At 36.7% G+C, this 25,842-nt stretch overlaps 1 protein-coding gene across 1 annotated transcript in view; it reads right to left on the bottom strand.

Moving 5' to 3' along the window:
- The window catches only part of NKAIN2 (sodium/potassium transporting ATPase interacting 2), a 1,029,637-nt gene that overhangs the window by 558,225 nt on the left and 445,570 nt on the right, over nucleotides 1–25,842 (bottom strand). The window lies entirely within an intron of this gene.

The following is a 25,842-nucleotide window of genomic DNA, read 5'->3' as shown; positions in this document are numbered from 1 at the left end:
CAGCCAGTTCAACAGTTTAATGCAATAAACATTTATGGAACAACTAACATCTGTCAGGCCCTGGGGTGGTCACGAACAGGTGTGAATAACACCTGACCCTGCCGTCAAAGAGGTGGGAGGGTGGCACAGGCAAATTTTCAGTTAATTTTGATACATTCCACTAACATAGGCACTTATTGGGTACCAGGCAAGCAGAGGAGAGACCCTCCACCCAGCCTGAAGAAAAAAAAAAAGAAAGCACGGATATTAAGGCTGTCCCCATTTCAAATTTCCATTTATTTTTATTTTTATTTTTTACTTTTTAAAAATTTATTTATTTATTTATTTTGAGATGGAATCTCGCTCTTTCACACAGGCTAGAGTGCAGTGGCATGATCTTGGCTCACTGCAACCTCTGTCTCCTGGATTCAAGAGATTGTTCTGCCTCAGCCTCCCGAGTAGCTGGGATTACAGGGGCACACCACAACACTCTACTAATTTTTGGACTTTTAGTCGAGACGGGGCTTTGCCATCTTGGCCAGACTAGTCTCGAACTCCTGACCTCAAGTGGTCCGCCTACCTTGGCCCCCAAAGGGCTAGGATTACAGGTGTCATGCACCACACCAGCCTCAAATTGTCATATAAACCTCAATTATTTATGTGGTAGAATGCTTTCCATTTAACAGCTACAGTTCAACTACATCTCAATGACTACGACAGTCACCTAGGTTGTTACTAAGATAGTTCCCTCGTGGTCTGAGGGATCCAAACATGTGAAGCAGGTGTAACTAACATTGTCGAACTGTTAATTCCTTGATAATTCAAAATGGAAAATAGGTAGTCATCTGTAAACTTATTGATTTGGCGAAGTGATCAGTTAAGGCTGTGAGTAATTGATGTCAACATGCTTGGTTTCCTTGCATAACAGTTAAAAGAAAGAGATTAAAAAAGGAAAATGAAAATAAGGAATGAAAGAAAAATAAAACAAGACAAGATTGTATCACAGCTTATCTGTTTATTTCTCCTATCTGAAATTTTTTAGATGACATTTTTGGCCTGAGAGTTTTTCTCAGAGACCTGAACAACCACATCACTGTAGCCAATTCTTTATGCTATTTTTCCATCTCTATAAATGTTCTCAAAGTCTAACATTTACAGGTTATATCACAGCTTCTGAAATGAGAATTTCTTGTGGGCAGTCCTCTCTAGTTCATCACAGTATTTCTCACAGGGCAAAGAACTACATCTCACACATATTACTCTCAGCACAATTATTGAGTGTTGAGCGGATGTAAGTACAAATGTAGAAGTTAGAATTTCACTTCTCAAAATTCTCAGACTGCAGCACAGGAAAAGGAGAATTTATAGAATTAGAATTGAATGGGTCTCAACTATATCAACATTTTCTCTACAATAGCTCATAAATTAGAGAATTCTCCATGCCCTTGTTCCCTTGCAATCTATTTACAGGATAAAAGCCAGAGTAATCCTCTTAAAATAGAATAAAATCATGTCACCCCCTCTGCGAAATGTTCTCCAGTGGCTTCCCATCTCACAGTAAAAGAAACCCCCCTGCCAATGGCACGAGTCTCCTCCTGATTTGTCTCACCCTCCCCTTCTCTCCTGTACCTCTCCTGCAATTCACTCCACTAGGTCTCCTTGCTGATTCTTGAACACAGCAGGCATTCTCCTGCCTCAGCGCTTTTACACGTTCTGTCCTGTCTGCCTGGAGAACTCGTTTCCCTGAGACCCATGTGGTTTATTCTCTCACTTCCTTCAGTGATTTACTCAAAGGTTATCCCGGTCACTCTGTCTAAAATTACAGTCTCACCTTGACCACACATTCCAAACTTCCCACTTCTGCTTTATTATTTCTCATTTGCATTTAGCACCCTCTAACACACTATGCATGCTACTTTTTTATCTTACTGATTTCTCATCTTCCCCACTAGAATGTAAGCTCCTTGAAGGCTGAGATTTTTCTCTATGGCTTGCAAACATATACTTAGTCCACAGAATGGTTCTTGACATTTTATGGGTGCTCAATATATATTTCTGAAAAACTAAATGAATCTCCATTATGAAAATGAGTTTTTTGGACATAACAAAATTGTTATAATGGAAGGCACTTGCTTGTTATTAGAGTGATTTATCGATGCAATTCTAATTCTAACTAGCTGTGTAATCATTACTAATCATTGAGTTCATTATCTTCAACAAAATCATAATCAATTAGAATCAATAAAGAATATTCATCACTATTTGGTTTAATTTATACTTTGTCAGAAAGCAGAAATCCCTTGACATTCGAGTGTCTTATTCACAGAATGGCCCCATAACACTTTATTTTTGTATATAAGCTTGTGGAATGATAAAGGTGAAAAGAAGAGGTGTCCAGGGAGATCACCCACCTGCAGCATGGGTGTAGATAGCCAAGAACCACCATAATAGTCATCTAGGCATCAGTAGCCTTCAGAGACAGAAAGTGGACCCACTCTGCCTTGGGCTTGATTTTAAAGGCACAGGTTCTTCTTCTGTCTTCTGGTCTGTGGTGATTCTGTTTTTCCTTGTGTTCTTTACCTATTATCAGTAATTACAATGACAGCAAGACTAGTAGCAATGAAAGCAAGCATTTACTGAGTACTAACCTATCTACATCAAATCCTTGAGTAATATTTGTTGGTATCATATTTTGAAACTGACCCCTAGAACTGACATTAATAGTCTTTTTAAATAAACATAGAAACTGACTTTCTTGTTTCGAAAGCTTCAAGTTTACTTTTGCCTAATCTGAGTTCCTTCCTCAGGAAACAAACTCTCAGCCTTCCCAGATAGCATCAAGGGACTGAAACTCACCAGACCACCACACCCAGACAATGAGATGCCAGGCCCCTCATCCTCATGGTTTCTCTACCCCTCTCTGATGTCCGTTTACCCACATGTAGTTGTATTCTTTCCCCAATACATAAACCCCCAATTTTATTCTGTCAATTGTATTCCAATTTGAGACAGATCTCCCATTGTCCTTGGCTGCAGCACTTGAATAAAGCCTTCTTCCCTGCCATACTTATTGTCTCAGTGATTGGCTTTCTGTGTAGCGAGCAGCAGGACCTAGATCAAACCCTAGGTGTTTCAGTAAGAATTTTAAGATATTTATTTATAGTTTTTTTCTTCTAATATTTTATTATCCCTTTCCAGTATTCTCCTCCATTTTCTACGTACTGAGTACTTTCATTCTTGCCTCAAGGAGGTGGAAGGAAGGGACAGGATTAGAAATAGCCAGTGAATTACTTAAAAATTTGTATTAAGAGGCTCTCCCCTTATAAGAAAAGAGATTCATGAGGATCAGGTTGCCTTTGTCCTCCCGTACAAACACACTCCACATCACCAAAGATTGGAAAGTTTTCATCCAGGATGCAGGGAACCACAGGATGAAAGAGGTCTCTATGGGTCTCCAGAGTACAGGAAAACTCATTGCTTCTACACTGTGACATAAGAAATAAGGTAAGACAAGGAGAGAAAATGGCTGAGAAGGGCTTTTAAGTAGAGAGTGCCACATATGGTACGGAATCAACAAAAGGCCAGCAGACCCGAAGAAGCAGACGACAGGAATGATGGATGCCTCAGTGGTGTACCGAGGTAAACCCCTACTCAATAACTGCCTCCATGCAACATCTATATAGATGGGCTCAGGAACCCCAGCTTGGATGAGAGGCTGGGCTTTCATCTGAATTTACAAAGCACTTTATGGAAGACTGAGAAAATTTAAATTATCCAATGAGAAATATAATTGGAGGAACACCTACTGCTCTCAAAATGCCTTGGAACTACGTAACTTAATGGAACCATGACCAGACTACAGGGAAGAGAGAACTTCCCCTAATGACTAAGGTTAAACTTGCCACCAGTCAAGCAGAATAAAGTTAAAAGAAGAAATTAAGTGTTCTGTAGAAAGTGAAGAATATAGGCCCTGCCTACCAGAGATTCATACTTGCTACATATGTATTATTTAATTTCCTCTTTGAATCAATCTTATGTGGTGAAACTGTTATTTTCCCTATTTTATAGTTTGAGAAAATTAGTGCCCAGATAGGTTAAGTAACTTGTCTGAAGGTCTGACTGGTTCCAAAGTTATGTTCTTAATCTCTGTACCATATAGCTTCAAGTCCTGTCAGTTTTATATTATTAGATATTACATAGTTTCAAGTTATCATTTTGCTTTTCACAGTTCCCTGGATGTACTAAAATAAGGAGCTAAGAAAATAAATATTTTTACAAGATCTTGACTTTGGTTTTTTGGTTCAAGGACTTGTACCAAAAAATGAACGAAGGAACAGATTAATGAATGAAGATCACCTCCATAATTCAAGTTCTGATCCTTCGTTTCTTGCTGTCACAGGGCACACTGAAACAACTAAATAATGCAAATATACAAATCTACAGAGTTGTGTGAGCGCAGGCTTTGGAACTGCTGCCTGGATTCTAGTGCCAGCTTTGCCGCTCAGCAACTGTGTGACTCTGACCAATTTAATTCCTGTGTATACCTCAGGGTTTTTGTTTTGTTTCATCTTTAAAAAGAGTAAAACAATAGCATCTGCTTCATATGACTGTTTAAGAATTAAATGAATTGGTTGGCATGGCATCTCACACCTGTAATCCCAGCACTCCGGGAGGCCGAGGCAGTAGATCACCTGAGATCAGGAGTTCGAGACCGGCCTGGCCAGCATGTTGAAACCCCGTCCCTACTTAAAATATAAAAAATTACCCGGGCCTGTTGGTGGGTGCCTGTAATCCTAGCTACTGGGGAGGCTAAGGTAGGAGAATCACGTGAACCCCAGAGGTGGAGGTTGTAGTGAGCCAAGGTTATGCCACTGTACTCCAGCCTGGGCAACAAGAGTGACACTCCAACTCAAAAAAAAAAAAAAAAAAAAAAAAGAAAGAAAAAAAGTTAAATGAATTAACATACGTCCAGGGCATAAAGGAGTGCTGGCCACAAGGCAGTGCTTTATAAGCATTTGCTAGGTTTTGAAACAGGAATGCAAGTGCAAACTCATCTCTATTATGAACTGTTCTTTCCTCTTATATCCTGGAAATTACAGTAGACCTTTTTAGGTCTTATGTAAATTGTATTAGGTTATGCTGTATTTCAAATGAGCTTTCATAAATGGTTCAGAAAAACTGAGTTTTTATTTACATAAATAATTTCTAATTTTATAATCAAGAAGTCTCAATTAAATATGTTATTCTCCAAGATAAAGCACACTGTTCAGAAAATACTGGGCAAATACATTAGTTCTGGGTGAGTTGAAAGATGAATTTCATACTCTGAGCTCATAAGAGCTGTAGGAAGTTTGAGCAACCTGATCCCTGAAGCAAATCTTAAACCACAGATCTGGAACTTGGCTCCATCAGTTAGGAGTTTCTGTCAGTGGAGCATTTTCAAAGGTGCACGCAAGGGCAACCAACGCTTGAAGCTAGAGATTCCCAGAGAATGTTTTACCCTTTGGTTAGTTCAGCACAACAGAAACAAACAAACAAAAAAGCTCTAAATTCTTCAGTCATCTGCTTTCATCTATTTTGACAATGGAATGGTTTTTTTTGTATGACCAGTCTGATTAGAGGTGTGGAAATTTGTCCTCTAGTGAAAAAAATAACAAAAACAAAAAACAAAACCCATTCAGTGACACTGCCTTAGAGAAAACCATCAGAGATCTCAGGCATAAGATTTTATTTATCTCCCTCATTTCTAAAAGAAGTTATAGCTTTTGCATGTTGCTTGTGTATTAGTTGTCATCTAATATTTTACCAAAAAAACCAGAATGCTAATTGAAACATTGTCAACCCGGGAGGAAAGACACTGCAGAAGAAAATTATTTGAAGATAAACTCTATCCTGTTGACACACATACATTGTATTCGCTACTGTTTATTAGTGTTTACAATGTATCAGAAATATCTTTTCTCTAATCAAGAATGCTATGATATAGGCTCTTCAGTTGCTGCAAAGATGAAGACACTGAGGCTTTTTAAACTAAATTAAAAAACTAAATTTTAACTTAGACAATTTTAACTAAATTGTCTAAGCTCAAACATTAGAGAAAAGACTGGAAATCAAGACTTTTCCAATTTCCAAGACTTATCTACTCTTAATCATACTAAACTACTGAAAAAGAAATGTTACTAGGACAGAACTATCAGATTTAAGATTGTGGGTTTTCTTTTTCTCTATTTCTGGTAATGGCATTGAAGTTGTATAATAGCATTAACAATTGCCAGTTTGCATCTGTTTCCTGGATTACCTTTTTATGGGCTCTGGAATAGCAAATGTGGTTGGTTAAATTTAAAATTGATCAGATTGTACCTTTCATTCTTTAATAAGTTTATGAATTACACATAAGTACATAAGAACTCCCTTAACTATCTCCTTTTTCGCAGAAATATGTGAGAGAAAAGTCACCTTCATCATAAACCAGTGCAGTTTTCCTAAGATAAATTTATGACCTGTATCTGTGGGTGATGACCTTTTGGATTTTTGTTGTGACACCATTTCCCTACCTTCAAAGTATTTTTGCCCAAATGATGACCTCAGAGCCCAAAGATAAAATGGCTTCCTTTTTGCCAACTGACTTGCTGAGAATAGACTAACGTGTCCACACTCCATGGGGTAATTTCCCTTGTAAGAGAGTGATTTAATTGGATGTCTAAAATCAACTTTCTATTCCATATCTATTTGTTCAGTGGAGAAGAGCTTCCAATAAAGGTGATGCTGCTCCTTTATGATTGCAAAGGTTTTGAAGAGCAGCAAACTAAGCAAGGAAATGACACCCCATAGACACCAGCAACACAGAATATCTGCGACTTGGGTAGATAAACCAGAAACAGAACAGAGACTGTGGGATTTCCAAACCAAAGGACAAGTAAGAGCATATTTTAAGGCAAGCATCCTATAACTGGTCAGGACTGGGGTGATGGTTTCAATTATGGTTTGAGCAAATAGAGATTCATGTGGTTTGTTTGTGCATCAATGAGCAACACAAAGAAGTTTGAACATTCTGATCCCTGACTGTGATAGGCTTTCCCTCATTTAGTATTCATAGGTGAGCCTCCCTTTCTCTTATTTTCTGTTTGTAACAAATGTACCAAATGGAAGCTTTCCTTCTATTGCTCCATGGCTGTGGAATAAAAATGCGGCATCCTCCGGGAAATAGATGAATCACATGGTTATCCAGCAGCTGTGCCTCATTCAAACTACCAGCATCAATTAACTTGCATATTATCTTTACAGACTGAGGAGGTAGACAACTACTTTGCTTCCCCCACACCCCCAGGTAGACACTGTTCAAACAAATGTTTGAAATTAGATAAGTATTTTTTATTCCTAGCAGAATATGAAAAATTCACAAATTCTGGTATATGAGCACATCAACATTTCACCATTTCCCAAATATACAAGTGTGAAATGGCTGTCATAAATACAAATGTTCATAGCTGTACACAAGATGGGGCCAACCACATTACAGCAGCATGCCTTCTTGCATTTTATCACAGCACTAAAATATGCAGTTCCTTCCCTTGAAAAAGCACTGTTATGGGCATTATAAAGAAATGAGCCACAATGAGGTCTGAGCAATTATCACCCTGGAGGGAAACACACTGATGCAATTGAACAGGAATAGCTGTTTAGACAACCGGACTCTACTAGTTCGCTATCGGAGCCAATGGACCTAATTCATCACCTGGCCTCAATTTTTGGAGACTTCTGTTCAGTGTGAAGACTAAAGCAGTCAGGGACTTAACGAGAAAAGCTATTAAGCACGATAAAAAGCTGACTATAAATAGAGGTGACTACATTAGAGTAATAATTAAGTGCTCATGAAGAGATGAAGCATATGTTAGGTTATACTATTGTTTTGTAATGCTTTTTTTGTTGCCGTTGTTAAAGCATTTTACTATCTAGTTTTAATGTTTCTAATATTAAGATATTAGATTTCTAATATTTCAGTATTTAAGGATGGTAAAACAACAGTGCTTAGAGGAAACTGCCATCAAATTTTAGTGTCGTTTAAATGATGAAGTAATGTAATAAGACTTCCAAGTCCTTCATGTAGGATTTCTTCATATTCAAAATCATTATCTTGGGCTGTATCACACCTATATTTGTCACATCCTTTCATATTTGGAAAACTCCCATTATTTTGCTTTTTATAATAAAACAGTGAAACAAAACCCACCACGAGTGGAAAAGAAAAATACAAATCAATCTACACGGCACTATTACACTCTCCACTGCCTCCCACCACAAAAAGTAAGAAGAAAGCAATTCACCATTTCCTAAAAGCCAGTCTCTTCATAAAACAAAGTACAATACTTTGGCATATGTCACTCTCATAGGTTTGTCCTTTACCAACAGCTAGCTAAATATAATAAAACAGGAGTGAGAATTTGCTCAATTGGGAAAATTACTTCAATTGAATGTAGAACACGTAGGCCAGGCACGGTGGCTCATGCCTGTAATCCCAGCACTTCGGGAGGCTGAGGCAGGCAGATCACCTGAGGTCAGGATTTTGAGACCAGCCTGGCAAACATGGTGAAACTCCATCTTTACTAAAAATATAAAATTAAAAAAAAAATAAAAAAAAATAAAAATAAAATAAAAATACAAAATTAGCCAGGCGTGGTGGTGCATGCCTGTAATCCCAGCTACTCGGGAGGCTGAGGCAGGAGAGTCACTTGAACCTAGGGGTGGAGGTTCGTGCAATTACACTCCAGCCTGGGTGACAGAGAAAGACTCTGTCTCAAAAAAAAAAAAAAAGAAAAAGAAAAAAAAAGAAAAAAAAAGTAGAACACTGCACATAAACAAAGAGTAATATAGAGAAGATGATACAAAAAGAAAAGACAATTTCAGAGTCACAGAGTGAGTTATCAACATATACAAGGAGAATTACGGGTATGCTATTGCATTCTTTCAAATAACGTTCATGGTTCACCATGAGGGTTTACTTCTGATTTTCAAGGTAAATAATAGTAGTAATTGAACACTTACACACACATATGTCACCACAAATAAGAGAGTACTATTGGACTAGGGAGGACTTAAAGCAGCCTCCAAACTAACAAATTGCCCTAGATGTGCTTTATTTTGGCAGGGACCAACTTAAAAATATAACTCCATCCCTGTTTTATTTTTCAATCCCTTCATATGGAGATGAATAACAATATCACTATTTGCAAAATACATGGTTTCCTATGCAAACAATTAAAAGAGAATCTACAGAAAAGTTTTAAGTTGGGTTGGCGAACTTGCCGCATTCAAAAGCAAACGTTATTTATATTCAGTAACAATAAACATTTAGAAATGACATTTTGATAAAGTATATATTTTAAATAGTACTGCATTTATCAAATAACTAGAAATAAAATTAGTGGAAAACGTGCAAGTCTTCCACACTGAAATGTATAAACATTACTGACAGAAAAGATCAACTGAAATAAATACAGGGGCAGACCATGTTCATGAACTTCAAAACTCAATATTGTAAAAATATCAATTCTCCGCCATGTCATTCTATCTATTCAGTGTTAAACCAATCGAGAGGCTATTTGGTATTTTTCCTCTCTTTGTTATCTTATGGATTCCGAGAAGTAAATATAAAACTACAATTAGGAAGACAAAGGGATATACTTTCATAAATTTTATTTAACTAACTTATAGTTGTTATATATCAGGCACGGTTCTAAGTGCTGTACAAATGCAAACTCATTTAAGTTTTGAACAACCTCATGAATTAGATATTATCATTACCTTTAATTTAGAGATAAGGATACTGAGGCACAGAGATGCTAAGCAACTTGCCTAAAATCACAAAGGTAGTTGATTGAACTCAGAAACTGTAATTCTGTTTTTAACCACCACACTGAAGAGGAAGGAGAAGCAACTGCTCTTCTGTTCTACTCTGATAAATTTGGAATATACTTTAACTAATGTCTAATTGTCACCTAGGTTTGTCTTATATATATTTACACACATACATATATTTATGTTATACATGTTATATATGCACACACATATATTTTTAAAGAATGAAAATATCTATCAAGACTAAGAATATAGCTGGCAAGTTAGAAGTCCCCATGTGTGCCCTTCCACCTCCATTTTCCTTTTATCATCTCATCTTCCTCCTTCAGGTAAGGATGATCCTGAAATTTGTATTAATGATTCCTTTTCCTTTCTTTGCAGTTTTACTACCCATGTCTGTATCACTAAACGCATACATTAAGCTCATTATAGAAATGATTTGTAGTTTAGAAATTCTTTTTAATGATTTATCCTTTTTGCTCAAAAGTATGCTTTTGATATTGGATTGGTCATATGATACATTTAGCTGTAGATTTTTCATCAATTTTCAATGATGCATATGGCATTTATTTATCCATTCTACTATTAATGGATTTCTGGGTAGTTTCTCATCTTTGGTGTATATTTGTGTGACTATGTGAACCATGCATGAGCATGTACCTGCACACATGCTGTTGCAAATGTTACTGTTATACATATTCTTTTTCAACATTTCATTTTTAATTGACAAATAATAATTATACATATTCATGGGGTACATAGTGATGTTTCAATACATATAATATATAGTGATCAAATCAGGATAATCAGCATATTCGTCATCTCAAACATTTATCATTTCTTCGTGTTGGTGATGTTTTTATATCTATCTTCTTTGCAGGTTCAAAAATTTCTATAGGCTTTAAATTTAGAAGTAGAATTTTTAGGCAGTATAATGTACAAACCATCAATATTTATTAAGTAATATCAAACATTTTTCCAAAGGGTTCTATCAATTTGAATTCCTGTCAGAGGGGACTGAAGGGTCCCTTTGCTCCACATCCTCACTGACACTCACACATCAGTAGTACATACCAACAATATTGACTAACTTTGCAGAGTTTGCCAATCTTGTGGTTTTATAATAGGTTCTCAATGTGGATTTAATGATCATTTTGCTTACTTCTAAAGAGCTTTAATATCTATACAGATCATTACTAATAACTTTGATTTCCTCTTTTGTAAAATGTCTGCTTACTTCTTTAGTCCATTCTTCTACTGAGTGCTAGTATTTTCCTTAAGTTATATAATTTTTTTTTACATATTTGGTAAATTAATATTTTTGTTGTGGTGCTTATTATGTTGTTGAAATAACTTCTTCTGGACTTGACATGTCTTTTCTTCTCCTTATAAATATTTTGATGAATAAAAAAAATTTTATGCTAAGAATATAGACATGTTACCTTTCTTTTGGATAAAATTTACATGGCATATATTTTTCCATTTTTTAGTTTTCAATCTGTCTCCTTATATTTTAAGTTAACACAGAACATTGCTGGCTTTTTAAAAATCTAATCCAATAACCTTTTTCTTTTAGCTGCAGGGTTTAGTCAATTTATGTGTATTATTATTTCTACAAACTTGCTTTTGGTATTACTACTTCCACAAACTTATTTTATGTTTTCTAGTTCTCTCCTTTTTGTGTACATTGTCCTATTTTAAAACAATAGATTTTCCCCATTCAGTTTTAAAATTTTACTTCTTTAGAAAGTTTATCTGTGTTTATTCTTAGTGATTACTTTAGCTATTTTACAATGCAGACTTTATTTGCCATCATTTAAATAATAATCTTTAGATGCCAGCTCCTTAGATATCATGACCCCCTGCCATCTCTTCTTACAATATGTGCCATTTTTTGCCCATTATTCTACTTCTTTCCTCTTTATGAATTAGGATTACTATAAATTTTATTCATTCAATATTTGCTTAAATATACTTAGATATGTACCCATATCTTTACTAACATTACCTCTGTAAGTCTCCTACCTTCCCGTTGCAATCATATTCCTTTTACGTGAAGCACTTCCTTCAGATTTTCCTTTAGTGATTATATTTTATTAATAATTCTCTCACTTCTTTAAAAGACTTTAATTTTGACCTAATGCTAGCAAGATAATTTTCCTGCATTTGGAATTCTAGGTTAATAATTGTTATCTCTTAGTAGATTGAAGGTACAATTTTACAGTCTTATTATTTTCATCGTTGCTGTTGAGAAATCTGACATCAATTAAATTACCAGTAATTTTAATTATGTGATTATTTTCTAGATGTTTTTAAAATCTTCCCTTTGTATTTGGAGTCTATAGTTTTATTATGGTATACCTAGTTGTAATTATTTTAAAAATTTATTCTCCTTTGAGTTATTTGGGATTACTGGATTTTAAGATTGGGCTCTTCAAAAATTCTGTTAAATTCAGGCTGCTCTAACAAAATATCATAGACTGAGCAGCTTACAAAGAACAGAAATGTATTTTTCACCATTTGGAAGGCAGGAAAGTCCCTGATAAAGGCACCAGCAGATCTGATGTTTGGTGAGTACCATGTTCTGATTCATAAATGGCCATCTTCAAGCTACAATTTCGCATGGTGGAAAGAGCAAGGATCTCCATGGGGCCTCTATTAAGAGGGCACTACTTCCATTCAGGAGGGCTCTGCCCTCATGACCTAATCACCTCCCAAAGGTCCACTTCCAAATGTCCTCACATTGGAGATTGGGTTCAACACATGAGTTTGAGAGGACTTGAACATTCTACCTATAACACTCATTATTCATTCTCCATTCTCTCTACTAGTGCTTTTGGAATTCTGAATAGTCACATATTAATATTATAACCTTTCACTCAATCCTCCCTTTTAGTCTTTCCTTCCTATTTTTTATCTTTTTGTGTCTCTCAACTTTATTCTGTATTTATATTACTATGAGTCTGTTTTCCTGAACATTATTTTATTCATTTTATATCTTTATCTCTATCTGACTTGCTTAATTCATTACTGTGTTTTTAACTTCAGTTATTATAATTGAATTTTATTCTGATTCTTTTTCAGTCTGCTTTGTTGTTCTTCTTAGACACCCAACCTGTGTTAAACAAGGTAAATGTATGTATTATATATTGTGCTATTTCTACTATTTAAAGTCTCTGTGGGGATGTTTCTCTTGCTCACTGTTTCTACAGGTCCTCAGCTATTACTTGGTGTTTTCTGTATGCTGCATTTATTCCTTTGAACTGGATCTGTGAAAATTATTTGAAACCTAGGTAGAGTTGACCCCCTACAAAAAAAAAATGCATTTGTTTTCTCCTTGTTGCCTAGGGGAACAATAAACTAAGAATCACTTTAAATTAAATTCTTGTCTGAGATCCAGTCCCCGCCCCCCAAGGTAATCTTACTTGGATTAAAAACTGACATAAAGCTTTGCATGATTATGAGTTCTCAGCACAAAGTGTGTGGCTATGAATTCTCAAAGTACACCTGTCCCCCTTATCCTAGCACCAAGGTCAAGACAACAAAGTTTCCTTGCTATCTTCTTCTGTGACAGGACTTTTTTCTCATTCACCTTTATATAGGCTACAGTCCTTTGAGAATCTGGCCAGCCAGCTCTAAGTTTTAACTTCTGTTCTCTGTGCTTCAGGCAGCCTTCAGAGAAGAAACTCCAGGACCCAAGAGTTCAACATAAACCCTCAGGATGAAAGCTAGACTGGGTGTCCACTAAACTCCTGTGGGCCCCACTTTCACTTTATTGTGGTACTCTTTGGATTCCTTGTTGTGTGTGTGTATGTGCTGGCACCAAAGTGCATTTAAATATATTTTTAGAAATATTTTTATCCAGCATCTTATGTTTCAGTAAGAAGAGTTGTGTTCAGGGTAACTAATCCATCATACTAGTAAAAATGGAAGCCTCATCCTGTCTTCCTAGGGAGAGAACCTGGACCATAAATTGACATGTATAAAACATTTGCCTTAATGATTTAATTCAATGAGATTCATATGACTAACCCCCATAGCTCTCCCTAAAAACAGTCTTGTCTCCCACTCTCTTCTATAACAAGCACCAAAGATATCCTTTGATTCGTGATAATGACCATTGATTTGAAGAATCTACTTACTTCGACAGAGGAAAGAGGAGGAGTTTTGCTGTCAGGCACACCTTGTATCCTGGTACTACCATTTAGTGTATGAAACGAACTTTTCCAACTTTAGACTAATCCATTTAAAGAGGTATCATGGCTACATAGTAGATGCTCATAAATTGTAGCAAATTGTATAGCAGTAGGCTCTGCATTTGTTTATATATTTAAATATACCTTTTTAAAAGAACTAGACCAACAGTTCTTCTTCACTATTTATTGAGATTTAATAACGGAAGTTTAGTTACTCATTTTGTCTTCAGAACATTTCTGTTACTTGCCTGTTAATTTCACTTCATTTCCCAACATCTGTATATAGAATAGGATGCTCTGATGGGATAGTTATGCTTTGAGGTTATATAATGTCTATCACAGAAGAAAGTTTGCTATAATTTTGTCCTTTCCTTATCCTGTGTTAGCACATTGATGTCTGTGAGCAGATTCAGTTCCTTAGTCTACCACTAGATTTAGATCACAAGCCTGTATAACAAGAAGCATGCCTTGTATAACCAAGCCACTCATTGTAAATCAAGACTTAGAATGTGCTTATAATGGGTCCAGTGGCATTGTACTGGGACTTATAAAATATGATTTTACCCCTCATTCTGCTAGGGGAAGTTATATTTACACATATAAAATTATAGCTCCACATATACAATTATGAACTACTTAAGGTAGTTTATTTTTGGCTAATAATAAAGTACATCACAGACTAAGGAATGTATGATAATGTCTGAGGCATAAAGACATAAATTAAAAGAACCTTTTAAAAATCCTTGGGAATTAATAAGTAATTAGTTAACTCAATTTTGAAGTATATGAGCAATAATAAATAAATAAATAAATAAATTTATTTATTTGAGAAAAGGTTTGGGGGGAAGGAAGACATAAGACAAACACTGGGATACTAATTAACCACTGCACAGTAAAAGGCATTTATGTACAACCGCTATAAGCCATCTCTGTTCAGTTTCCAAGACATCACATTTAAGTGGAAAGCAATTTAAAACTATTTTATGATCATTCCATTTCAAAATGAAGAAACTGAGGACAAAAGAATATTACTAGAAAAATGGTCTCAGAACCCTAACCTATCATTTAAGTTCCAAAACGGTAAGAAAGAAAATCTTATTAACATTTTATTGACATACTGGTCAATGACCTAAAATGTATTCTGAAGCTCATTTGTTTTTGTCTTTTTTGTCTCTCCTACGCATATTCACAAGAAATTCTTCATCAGTTTAGAGGAGAAAAGGCTACATTTTTAAAGAGTGGTATCACATAAAGAGTCACTTTTTATTTAAGTGTTCCATGCATTATTTCAACAAGAACTAACACTTTTTTAATTCATCTTAGAAGACTCTTCCTACTTAATTAAATACAATTAACAGTATGGTAACTCAGTCCATAATTTAAGGATGTCTGAATGATAGCAGTGGAAAACTGATGTGAAAAAATTCAGTCCACCGAATGCATACAGAATACATTTATGTTAGTTTCCCAACAATATGTATCTTAATCCACAAAGAGAAAGGGAATAATCATTGCATCACCCACATGTAAATTTTATATTCTATGTCTAGGCAATCTTGTTGTTAAATATAGGAGAGATAAAGAAAAAAGTCTTCACAACCCTTGGAGTACTTGGCTTATTATGTGCTGCATCTATGCAAAGAGCAGCCATTGTCCTGTCACTTCCTGCACACCTTCAAGAGAGTCTTTTTTTGACATGAGGACATCCCTAAGCGTTTTCATATTCCGATATACCAGTATCATATAGATCTAAGGACTTGATCCGAATTATTCTCTACTAGTGGAATTAAACTCTCAAGTTTATGAGGTTGAGTAGAAATTGTGGAAAAGACATAAAATAGCTTTTTCACTTCACTATCATTTCTTGGTATTAGTTAATGTCTCCTACTTTGCTCTCAAAGCGAAAGCAATTTTTAAAAATGTCTCAGCACAAACATATACTCACACACAGAGAGTTCTGAACTTTCATCTGTATCAAAAGAAACATCAGAGGGGTGGCATAATCCCTAAACATTTTGGTGGGTAGACAAATGTTACTTTTCGGTTGGCTCCAAAAGTTGTCCATGTCCCCACCCTTGCATTCTGGGTGGGCACAATCCAATCTCATGAGTCCTTAAAGTGAAGAACCTCTCTTGGCAGTGCTCAGAGAGTGAAGACAGTATGAGAAGGACACAACAGTACTCCCTGCTGGTTCTGAAATGTAGAAATTATGTGCAAAGACCTGTCAGAGGCCTCAGGAAGGTGAAAAAGGCAAAGAAATGGATGGTTCCTGTAAGCCTCCAGAAAGGCGTACAATCCTGTAAACACCTTGGTTGTAGCCCAGTGGGACACCCGTGTTGGAACTCCAACCTATAAAACCATAAGAAAACACATTTACGTTGTTTGAAGCCAATACCTTTTGTGGTAAATTGATATGGTAGCAATAGAAAACCAATACAGTGCCTCATCTCCACAAAAACCTTGTGAGGGAGAGAAAACGGGTGATATCTCCCTTTTTAGTGGAGAGAATTAGTGCTGAAACAATCGACAGAATTTTTCAAAAGTCCATCTCCTAATAGGATGTGGTGTTATGCTGTGAAGTGCTGCCTTCTAAGTCCAGACCCATCGCATTGCTCCTCAAACTCATCTCATTATGAAAGAGGTGTCGAGGTCACACTGAATTGTTTTGACTCCTCCCAAAATAGGTCATAAAACTTTCAAGACAACTAGACCATAAAACACAGATAGAGGGATAACTGAGTTATGAGTTGTGGAGGTACGAAGGGCATAATCTCAGAGGTGTAAAAAAAATATCTTGTTTTGGAGAAATGTCTAGAGACCCAGTGTTACTGGCCCTTGAAAAAGAAGGTTTGGGGAGGTCATTGATGCTGATGTGAGTCAAGTTGGGTGATACTGAATGCCATGGTGACCAATATGATATATGCAATAGACAATGGAGAGATACCAATGTCTTCTGAACAAGAATGAGATTTATCAAACATGTGCATTTAAATGATCAACCTAGTGACACTGTGGGGGAAAGAACTGCAGTAAGAATGGACTATAAATAAGAATCCCCAAAACTATTGAAACACTACCTTATTAGCTCCCTTACCTGCAATAATAATAGAAACTATGGCTAAAATAGAGAAAATGCCAGTTTTGAGACATAAAAACAAAGACTGCTTTGAGGAGGAGTGCTGAATGTAAAATACTGGGAAGAAATAACATTTCATAATCTGAAACTACATTTCATAATCTGAAACTTCTTTTGTGAGCATATACCAAGTACTCTGTTAAGCAGCTTATGTATATTCTATCAATAATTAGCATTCAGTAAGCACTATGTCTTGGTTCCGCTTTAAGCAACTTATGTGTATCATCTCATATTTTCCTTATAACAAATTTATAACATATATACTCTTAATATGCCCCATTCACAGATTTGATACTGAAGCACAGAAAGGATGTGATGCATGTGAATAACAAATCTACTAAATTAACAAAGTCTAGTTTCAAACTCAGAGCTATCTGAGCTGAAAGTCCCAACAATTAAACTATAGAATGTTCCTCCAGCTCCTGACACAATGATACATTCCCGTTTGGTAAAAGTTTCTAATTTCAGAGAAAGTTAATTTTACTTTTCTGAATATCAGTTACTGAAGCACTGAAGATATTTTTTACTCTGGTTAATCTACCAACTGGAGGCAATATCAGTTCAAGCTGAAGAATAATCAACACTTTTTTTTCTTAGCAAATGAAAATAGTCTAGTAACTTGTAGTAGCTAAACTGCAAGATTTGAAGCTAATGAAACCATAAATACATATATAACACTCCTGTGGAATCCAAATTCTATGCTAAATTAAGTCAAAATGCTACAATTATGGAATTGGCATAAATTGCCAAATATTATTTCCCCCAGAGTAAGATTCTTTAAATATTCACTAAGCTGCTGAGTATCTTTTGAATCAAAGAACATTTACAATACACTGAAGTGATAAAATGTGATGTGTATGAGCTAAAGTAATAAACCAGATGGATTAAATGTCTCTCAAAATACTATCTGGTTTAAGAGCTATGGAGAACACACTTAGGTGAAAAAACAAACAAACAAAAAAATAGGAAAATGTCACTAGGACTGGCCAAGCGCAAACACCTGAGAAATAGCTTGAGACATGTTCCTAAACTAAAAATGTACCAGCTTATCTCTCTCTAATTAATGCATCAAGAAAACAGAACTTTAATTAAACTATACTTTGAGGATGGAGCCAACATGCAGTAGGAATATATATAAGTGGCTGAGTTGCAGATTAAAAAATACTGGGAAAAATTTCTAGGCAAATGAAAATATTTTTGAGACAACCATGGTAAGCTCAGAAACTAATGGAAACTATCTTCCACTAGTGAAAATATATTTTAGTATTCCTTCTCTACCCTCCAAAATTTACTGCATATATTATCCTTAATTCAATGAGGTATTTATTTATTTATTTACTTATTTAGAGTTAAGTATCCTGTAAAGTGTCAAGGAAACAACAGAAAACAAAAATAAGGAGGTTCTAGTTCTTATGGTCCTTAAGTTTGTGTGTTACAGGAGCAGCATGGTAAATTGTTAGAATGCTCCTGATTTACTTTAGGGGAGTGATGGTGGATACCCGTGCATATTTTGGAATGTTGAGTAATGTATATGATTTAGGTATATCATCTCAGCTGATCTTTTAAATACAAAGAGCAGCAATAGCAGTAGATTGGTTGATTGATTTAAGCTGTTTAATAAGCCATTCAATTGTACCTGCAGATAAGATATCTTTTACAGAAGGAAATCATTTCTATTGGCTAGGTAGTTGATTTTTCTCAAGGAAGCAGATGTGAATGTCTCCATAGCCATGAAAATAAAGAAGATTCCAATAAATAAAAGGCTCAAATTATTGTCATTATAAACAAGATATACAAAAGACTCGTAATATTTTGGGAAATTAATAACAATTTGAGAACAAAATCTGACATGTAATTGTAATATTTCCTGTATATAACATGGTCACTTTGTGGACAACATCTATGATAGACAAGAAAAGTAGTGACAGTCAAACTAGAGTTGCTGAAAACTTCAGCTTATCCAATGATCTAGGATTCTGATGCTTGGTAGGAGAGTAACTAGGAGAAACCAAATAAATACTGAGGAATCATACAGTTTTTCACACCTAATTACTACAAAACCATAGGTACATTTATGGAAGGCCATGGATACCAACAATCTTGGTGATCTGAAGATCCATATGGATGACATTTCCAATACATTGGCTGCCAAATTCCACAAATTTTCCAGTTCCAGCATCTTATTTTATTTTTCTTTTCTTTGAGACAGAGTCTTGTTCTGTCACCCAGGCTGGAGTACAGTGGCATGATCTCAGCTCACTGCAATCTCCACCTCCCAGGTTCAATCTCAACCTCCCAAGTAGCTGGGACTACAGGCATGTGCTACTAAGACAAGCTAACTTTTGTGTTTTTAGTAGAGACGGAGTTTTCCTAGGTTGGACAGGGTGGTCTCCAGCTCCTGGCCTCAAGTGTTACAGCTGCGTGGGCCTCCCAAAGTGCTGGGATTACAGGAGTGACCTACCACACCCAGCCAACCAACATCTTCCTCTTCATCTTCCCCTCTTTACTTCCTGTTTCAGAACATGTCCTGATTGTTTCGAGACCTACTTCTGTCCTTCCACTTTTCTCAAGAGATCTCTTCTGAGAAATCTGTGCTTTTACTCACTTTTATCTTCTTTTTCTCCACCCTTGGTTTTTCTTTTTCTTTTTTTTTTTTAATTATACTTCAAGTTCTGGGATACATGTGCAGAACCTGCAGGTATGTTACACAGGTGTATACGTGCCATGGTGGTTCACTGCATCCATCAACCTGTCATCTGCATTATGTATTTCTCCTAATACCCTCCCTCCTCCAGCCCCCCAGCCCCCGACAGGCCCCGGTGTGTGATATTCCCCTCCCTGTGTCCATAGGTTCTCACTGTTCAACTCCCACTTATGAGTGAGAACATGCAGTGTTTAGTTTTCTGTTCCTGTGTTAGTTTGCCAAGAATGGTTTCGAGCTTAATCCATGTCCCTGCAAAGGACATGAACTTGTTCTTTTTTATGGCTGCATAGTATTCCATGGTGTATATGTCCGCATTTTCTTAATCCAGTCTACCATTGATGGGCATTTGTGTTGGTTTCAAGTCTTTGCTATTGTGAATAGTGCCGCAGTGAACACACGTGTGCATGTGTCTTTATAGCAGCATGATTTATAATCCTTTGGATATATACCCAGTAATGGGATGGCTGGGTCATATGGTACTTCTAGTTCTAGATCCTTGAGGAATCGCCACACTGCCTTTCACAATGGTTGAACTAATTTACACTCCCACCAACAGTATAAAAGCATTCCTAATTCTCCACATCCTCTCCAGCATCTGTTGTTTCCTGACTTTTTAATGATCGCCATTCTAACTTGAGTGAGATCGTATCTCACCGTGGTTTTGATTTGCATTCCTCTAAAGACCAGTGATGATGAGCTTTTTTTTCATATGTTTGTTGGCTGCATAAATGTCTTCTTTTGAGAAGTGTCTGTTCATATCTTTTGCCCACTTTTTGATGGGGTTGTTTGTTTTTTTCTTGTAAATTTGTTTAGCTTCCTTATAGATTCTGGATATTAGCTCTTTGTCAGATGGATAGATTGCAACCATTTTCTCCCATTTTGTAGGTTGAATGTTCACTCTGTTGATAGTTTCTTTTGCTGTGCATAAGCTCTTTAGTTTAATTAGATCCTATTTGTCAATTTTGGCTTTTGTTGCCATTGTTTTGGTGTTTTAGTCACGAAGTCTTTTGCCCATGCCTATGTCCTAAATGGTATTGCTTAGGTTTTCTTCTAGGGTTTTTATGGTTTTAGGTCTTATGTTTAGGTCTTTAATCCATCTTGAATTAATTTTTGTATAGGGTGTAAGGAAGGGGTCCAGTTTTAGTTTTCTGTCATATACATGTACATTTATATTATGATAGTGCTTTAAAAAAGAAAATGTTAAATAGATTTTATAAGAAAATAATCTAACAGCAGAGGGATTTATAGTAATTTCTCTAATAGAAAGCTTTTCTCAATTATAGGAAACACTAGAATAAAAACCAAGGGTGCATATGACTAGCCAGTTTTCCCAATATCATTTATTAAACCGGGAATCTTTCCCCATTGCTTGTTTCTGTCAGGTTTTTCAAAGATCAGATGGCTGTAGACATGTGGCATTATTTCTGAGGCCTCTGTTCTGTTTCATTGGTCTATATCTCTGTTTTGGCACCAGTGCTATGCTGTTTTGGTTACCATAGCTTTGTACTATAGTTTGAAGTCAGGTAGCATGATGCCTCCAACTTTGTTCTTTTTGCTTAGGATTGTCTTGGATATATGGGCTCTTTTTTGGTTCCATATGAACTTTAAAGTAGTTTTTTCTAATTCTGTGAAGAAAGTCAGTGGTAGTTTGATGTGAATAGCATTGAATCTATAAATTACTTTGGACAGTATGGCCATTTTCACGATATTGAATGCTCCTATTCATGAGCATGGAATGTTTTTCCATTTGTTTGGGTCTTCTCTTATTTCCTTGAGCACTGGTTTGTAGTTCTCCTTGAAGTGGTCCTTCACATCCCTTGTAAGTTGTATTCCGAGGTATTTTATTCTATCTGTAGAAATTGTGAATGAGAGTTCTCTCATGATTTGGCTGTCTGTCTGTTATTGGTGTATAGGAATGCTTGTGATTTTTGCACATTGATTTTGTAACCTGAGACTTTGCTGAAGTTGTTTATCAGCTTAAGGAGATTTGGTGCTGAGACGATAGGGTTTTTGAAATAGACAATCATGCCATCTGCAAACAGAGGCAATTTGACTCCCTCTCTTCCTATTTGAATACCATTTATTTCTTTCTCTTGCCTGATTACCCTGGTCAGAACTTCCAACTATGTTGAATAGGGATGGTGAGAGAGGGTATCCTTGTCTTGTGCTGGTTTTCAAATGGAATGCTTACAGCTTTTACCCATTCAGTATGATATTGGCTGTAGGTTTGTCATAAGTAGCTTTTATTATTTTGAGATATTTTCCATAAATAACTAGTTTATTCAGAGTTTTTAGCATGAAGGGGTGTTGAATTTTATTGAAGGCCTTTTCTGCATCTATTGAGATAATCATGTGGTTTTTGTCACTGGTTCTGTTTATGTGATGGATTACATTTATTGATTTGTGTATGTTGAACCAGCCTGGCATCCCAGGGATGAAGTCAACTTGATCGTGGTGGGTAGGCTTTTTGATGTGCTGCTGGATTCGATTTGCCAGTATTTTATTGAGGATTTTTGCACTGATGATCATCAGGGATATTGGCCTGAAATTTTCTTTTTTTTGTTGTGTCTCTACCAGTTTTTAATATCAGGATAATGCTAGCCTCATAAAATGAGTTAGGGAGGAGTCTCTGTTTTTCTACTGTTTGGAATAGTTTCAAAAGGAATGGTACCAGCTCCTCCTTGTACCTCCAGTAGAATTTGGCTGTGAATCCATCTAGTCCTGGACTGTTTTTGGTTGGTAGACTATTCATTATTACCTCAATTTCAGAGCCTGTTATTGGTCTATTCAGGGATTCAATTTCTTCCTAGTTTAGTCTTGGGAGGGTGTATGTGTCCAGGAATTTATCCATTTCTTCTAGATTTTCTAGTTTATTTGCATAGAGGGGTTTTTAGTTTTCTCTGATGGTAGTTTATATTTCTGTGGGATCGGTGGTGATAACCCCTTTATCATTTTTTATTGCATCTATTTGATTCTTCTCTCTTGTCTTCTTTATTAGTCTTGCTAGCAGTCTATCAATTTTGTTGATCTTTTCAAAAAATCAGCTCCTGGATTCATTGATTTTTTTTGAAGGGTTTTTTGTGTCTCTATCTCCTTCAGTTCTGCTCTGATCTTAGTTATTTCTTGTCTTCTGGTAGCTTTTGAATGTGTTTGCTCTTGCTTCTCTAGTTCTTTTAATTGTTATGTTAGGGTGTCAATTTTAGATCTTTCCTGCTTCTCTTGTGGGCATTTAGTGCTATAAATTTCCCTTTACACACTCCTTTAAATGTGTCCCAGAGATTCTGGTATGTTGTATCTTTTTCTCATTGGTTTCAAAGAACATCTCTATTTCTGCCTTCGTTTTGATATGTACCCAGTAGTCGTTCAGGAGCAGGTTGTTCATTTTCCATATAGTTGAGAGGTTTTGAGTGAGTTTCTTCATCCTGAGTTCTAGTTTGATTGCACTGTGGTCTCAGAGACAGTTTGTTATAATTTCTGTTCTTTTACATTTGCTGAGGAGTGCTTTACTTCCAACTATGTGGTCAATTTTGGAATAAGTGAGATGTGGTGCTGAGAATAATGTATATGTTGTTGATTTGGGGTGGAGAGTTCTGTAGATGTCTATTAGGTCCACTTGGTGCAGAGCTGAGTTCAAATCCTGGATATCCTTGTTAACTTTCTGTCTCATTGATTTGTCTAATGTTGACAGTGGGGTGTTAAAGTCTCCCATTATTATTTGTGTGGGAGTCTAAGTGTCTTGTAGGTCTCTAAGGACTTGCTTTATGAATCTGGGTGCTCCTGTATTGGGTGCATATATATTTAGGATAGTTAACTCTTCTCGTTGAAGTGATCCCTTTACCATTATGTAATGGTCTTCTTTGTCTCTTTTGATCTCTGTTGGTTTAAAGTCTGTTTTATCAGAGACTAGGATTGCAATCTCTGCCTTTTTTTTATTTTCCATTTGCTTGGTAGATCTTCCTCCATCCATTTGTTTTGAGCCTATGTGTGTCTCTGCACGTGAGATGCGTCTCCTGAATACAGCACACTGATGGGTCTGGACTCTTTATCCAATGTGCCAGTCTGTGTCTTTTAATTGGAGCATTTAGCCCGTTTACATTTAAGGTTTATATTGTTATGTGTAAATTTGATCCTGTCATTATGATGTTAGCTGGTTATTTTACCTGTTAGTTGATTCAGATTTTTCCTAACATTGATGGTCTTTACACTTTGGCCCGTTTTCGCAGTGGCTGGTACTGGTTGTTCCTTTCCATGTTTAGTGCTTCCTTCAAAAGCTCTTGTAGGGCAGGCCTGGTGGTGGCAAAATCTCTCAGTATTTGCTTGCTTGTAAAGGATTTTATTTCTCCTGCACTTATGAAGCTTAGTTTGGCTGGATATGAAATTCTCGGTTTAAAATTCTTTTCTTTAAGAATGTTGAATATTGGCCCCCACTCTCTTCTAGCTTGTAGAGTTTCTGCCGAGAGATCCGCTGTTAGTCTGATGGGCTTCCCTTTGTGGGTAACCTGACCTTTCTCTCTGGCTGCCCTTAACATTTTTTCCTTCATTTCAACTTTGGTGAATCTGACAATTATGTTTCTTGGAGTTGTTCTTCTCAAGGAGTATCTCTGTGGCATTCTCTGTATTTCCTGAATTTGAATGTTGGCCTGCTTTGCTAGGTTGGGGAAGTTCTCCTGGATAATATCCTGCAGAGTATTTTCCAACTTGGTTCCATTCTTGCTGTCACTTTCAGGTACCCCAATCAGATGTAGATTTGGTCTTTTCACATAGTCCCATATTTCTTGGAGGCTTTGTTCATTTCTTTTTACTCTTTTTTCTCTAAACTTCTCTTCTTGCTTCATTTCATTCATTTGATCTTCAATCCCTGATATCCTTTCTTCCAATTGATCAAATCAGCTACTGAAGCTTGTTCATTTGTCACATAGTTCTTGTGCCATGGCTTTCAGTTCCATCAGGTCATTTATGGACTTCTCTACACTAGTTATTCTAGTTAGCCATTTGTCTAATCCTTTTTCAAGGTTTTTAGTTTCTTTGAGATGGGTCCGAACTTCCTCCTTTAGCTCGGAGAAGTGTGATCGTCTGAAGCCTTCTTCTCTCAACTCATCAAAGTCATTCTCCATCCAGCTTTGTTCCATTGCTGGCAAGGAGCTGCGTTCCTTTGGAGGGGGAGAGGTGCTCTGATTTTTAGAATTTTCAGCTTCTCTGCTCTGTTTTTTCCCCATCTTTGTGGGTTTATCTACATTTCATCTTTGATGATGGTGATGTACACATGGGGTTTTGGTGTAGATGTCCTTTCTGTTTGTTAGTTTTCCTTCTAGCAGTCAGGACCCTCAGCTGCAGGTCTGCTAGAGTTTGCTGGAGGTCCGCTCCGGATGCTGTTTGCCTGAGTATCAGCAGTGAAGGCTGCAGAATAGCGAATATTGCTGAACAGAAAATGTTGCTGCCTGATTGTTCCTCTGGAAGCTTCGTCTCAGAGGGGTACCTGGCTGTGTGAGGTGTCAGTCTGCCCCTACTGGGGGGTGCCTCCAAGTTAGACTACTGGGGGGTCAGAGACCCACTTTTGGTTCCAAGATGACCGAATAGGAACAGCTCCAGTCTACAGCTCCCAGCATGAGCGACGCAGAACACGGGTGATTTCTGCATTTCCAACTGAGGCACTGCGTTCATCTCACTGGGGCTTGTTGGAGAGTGAGTGCAGGACAGTGGGTGCAGCCCACCAAGCATGAGCCAAAGCAGGGCAAGGCATCACCTCACCCAGGAAGCACAAGGGTTCAGGGAATTCCCTTTCCTAGTCAAGGGAAGCTGTGACAGACGGCACCTGGAAAATCGGGTCACTCCCACCCTAATACTGCACTTTTCCAATGGCTTCTCTAGTTCTTTTAATTGTGTTGTTAGGGTGTCGATTTGAGATCTTTCCTGCTTTCTCCAGTGGGCATTTAGGGCTATAAATTTTCCCTCGAAACACTGCTTTAACTGTG

The sequence above is a fragment of the Macaca mulatta genome, chromosome 4, assembly GCF_049350105.2.
Source record: "Macaca mulatta isolate MMU2019108-1 chromosome 4, T2T-MMU8v2.0, whole genome shotgun sequence".
NCBI classification, from domain to species: Eukaryota; Metazoa; Chordata; class Mammalia; order Primates; family Cercopithecidae; genus Macaca; species Macaca mulatta.
The sequence above is the reverse complement of the archived record's forward strand: the minus strand, read 5'-3'. Positions and strand labels throughout refer to the sequence as shown.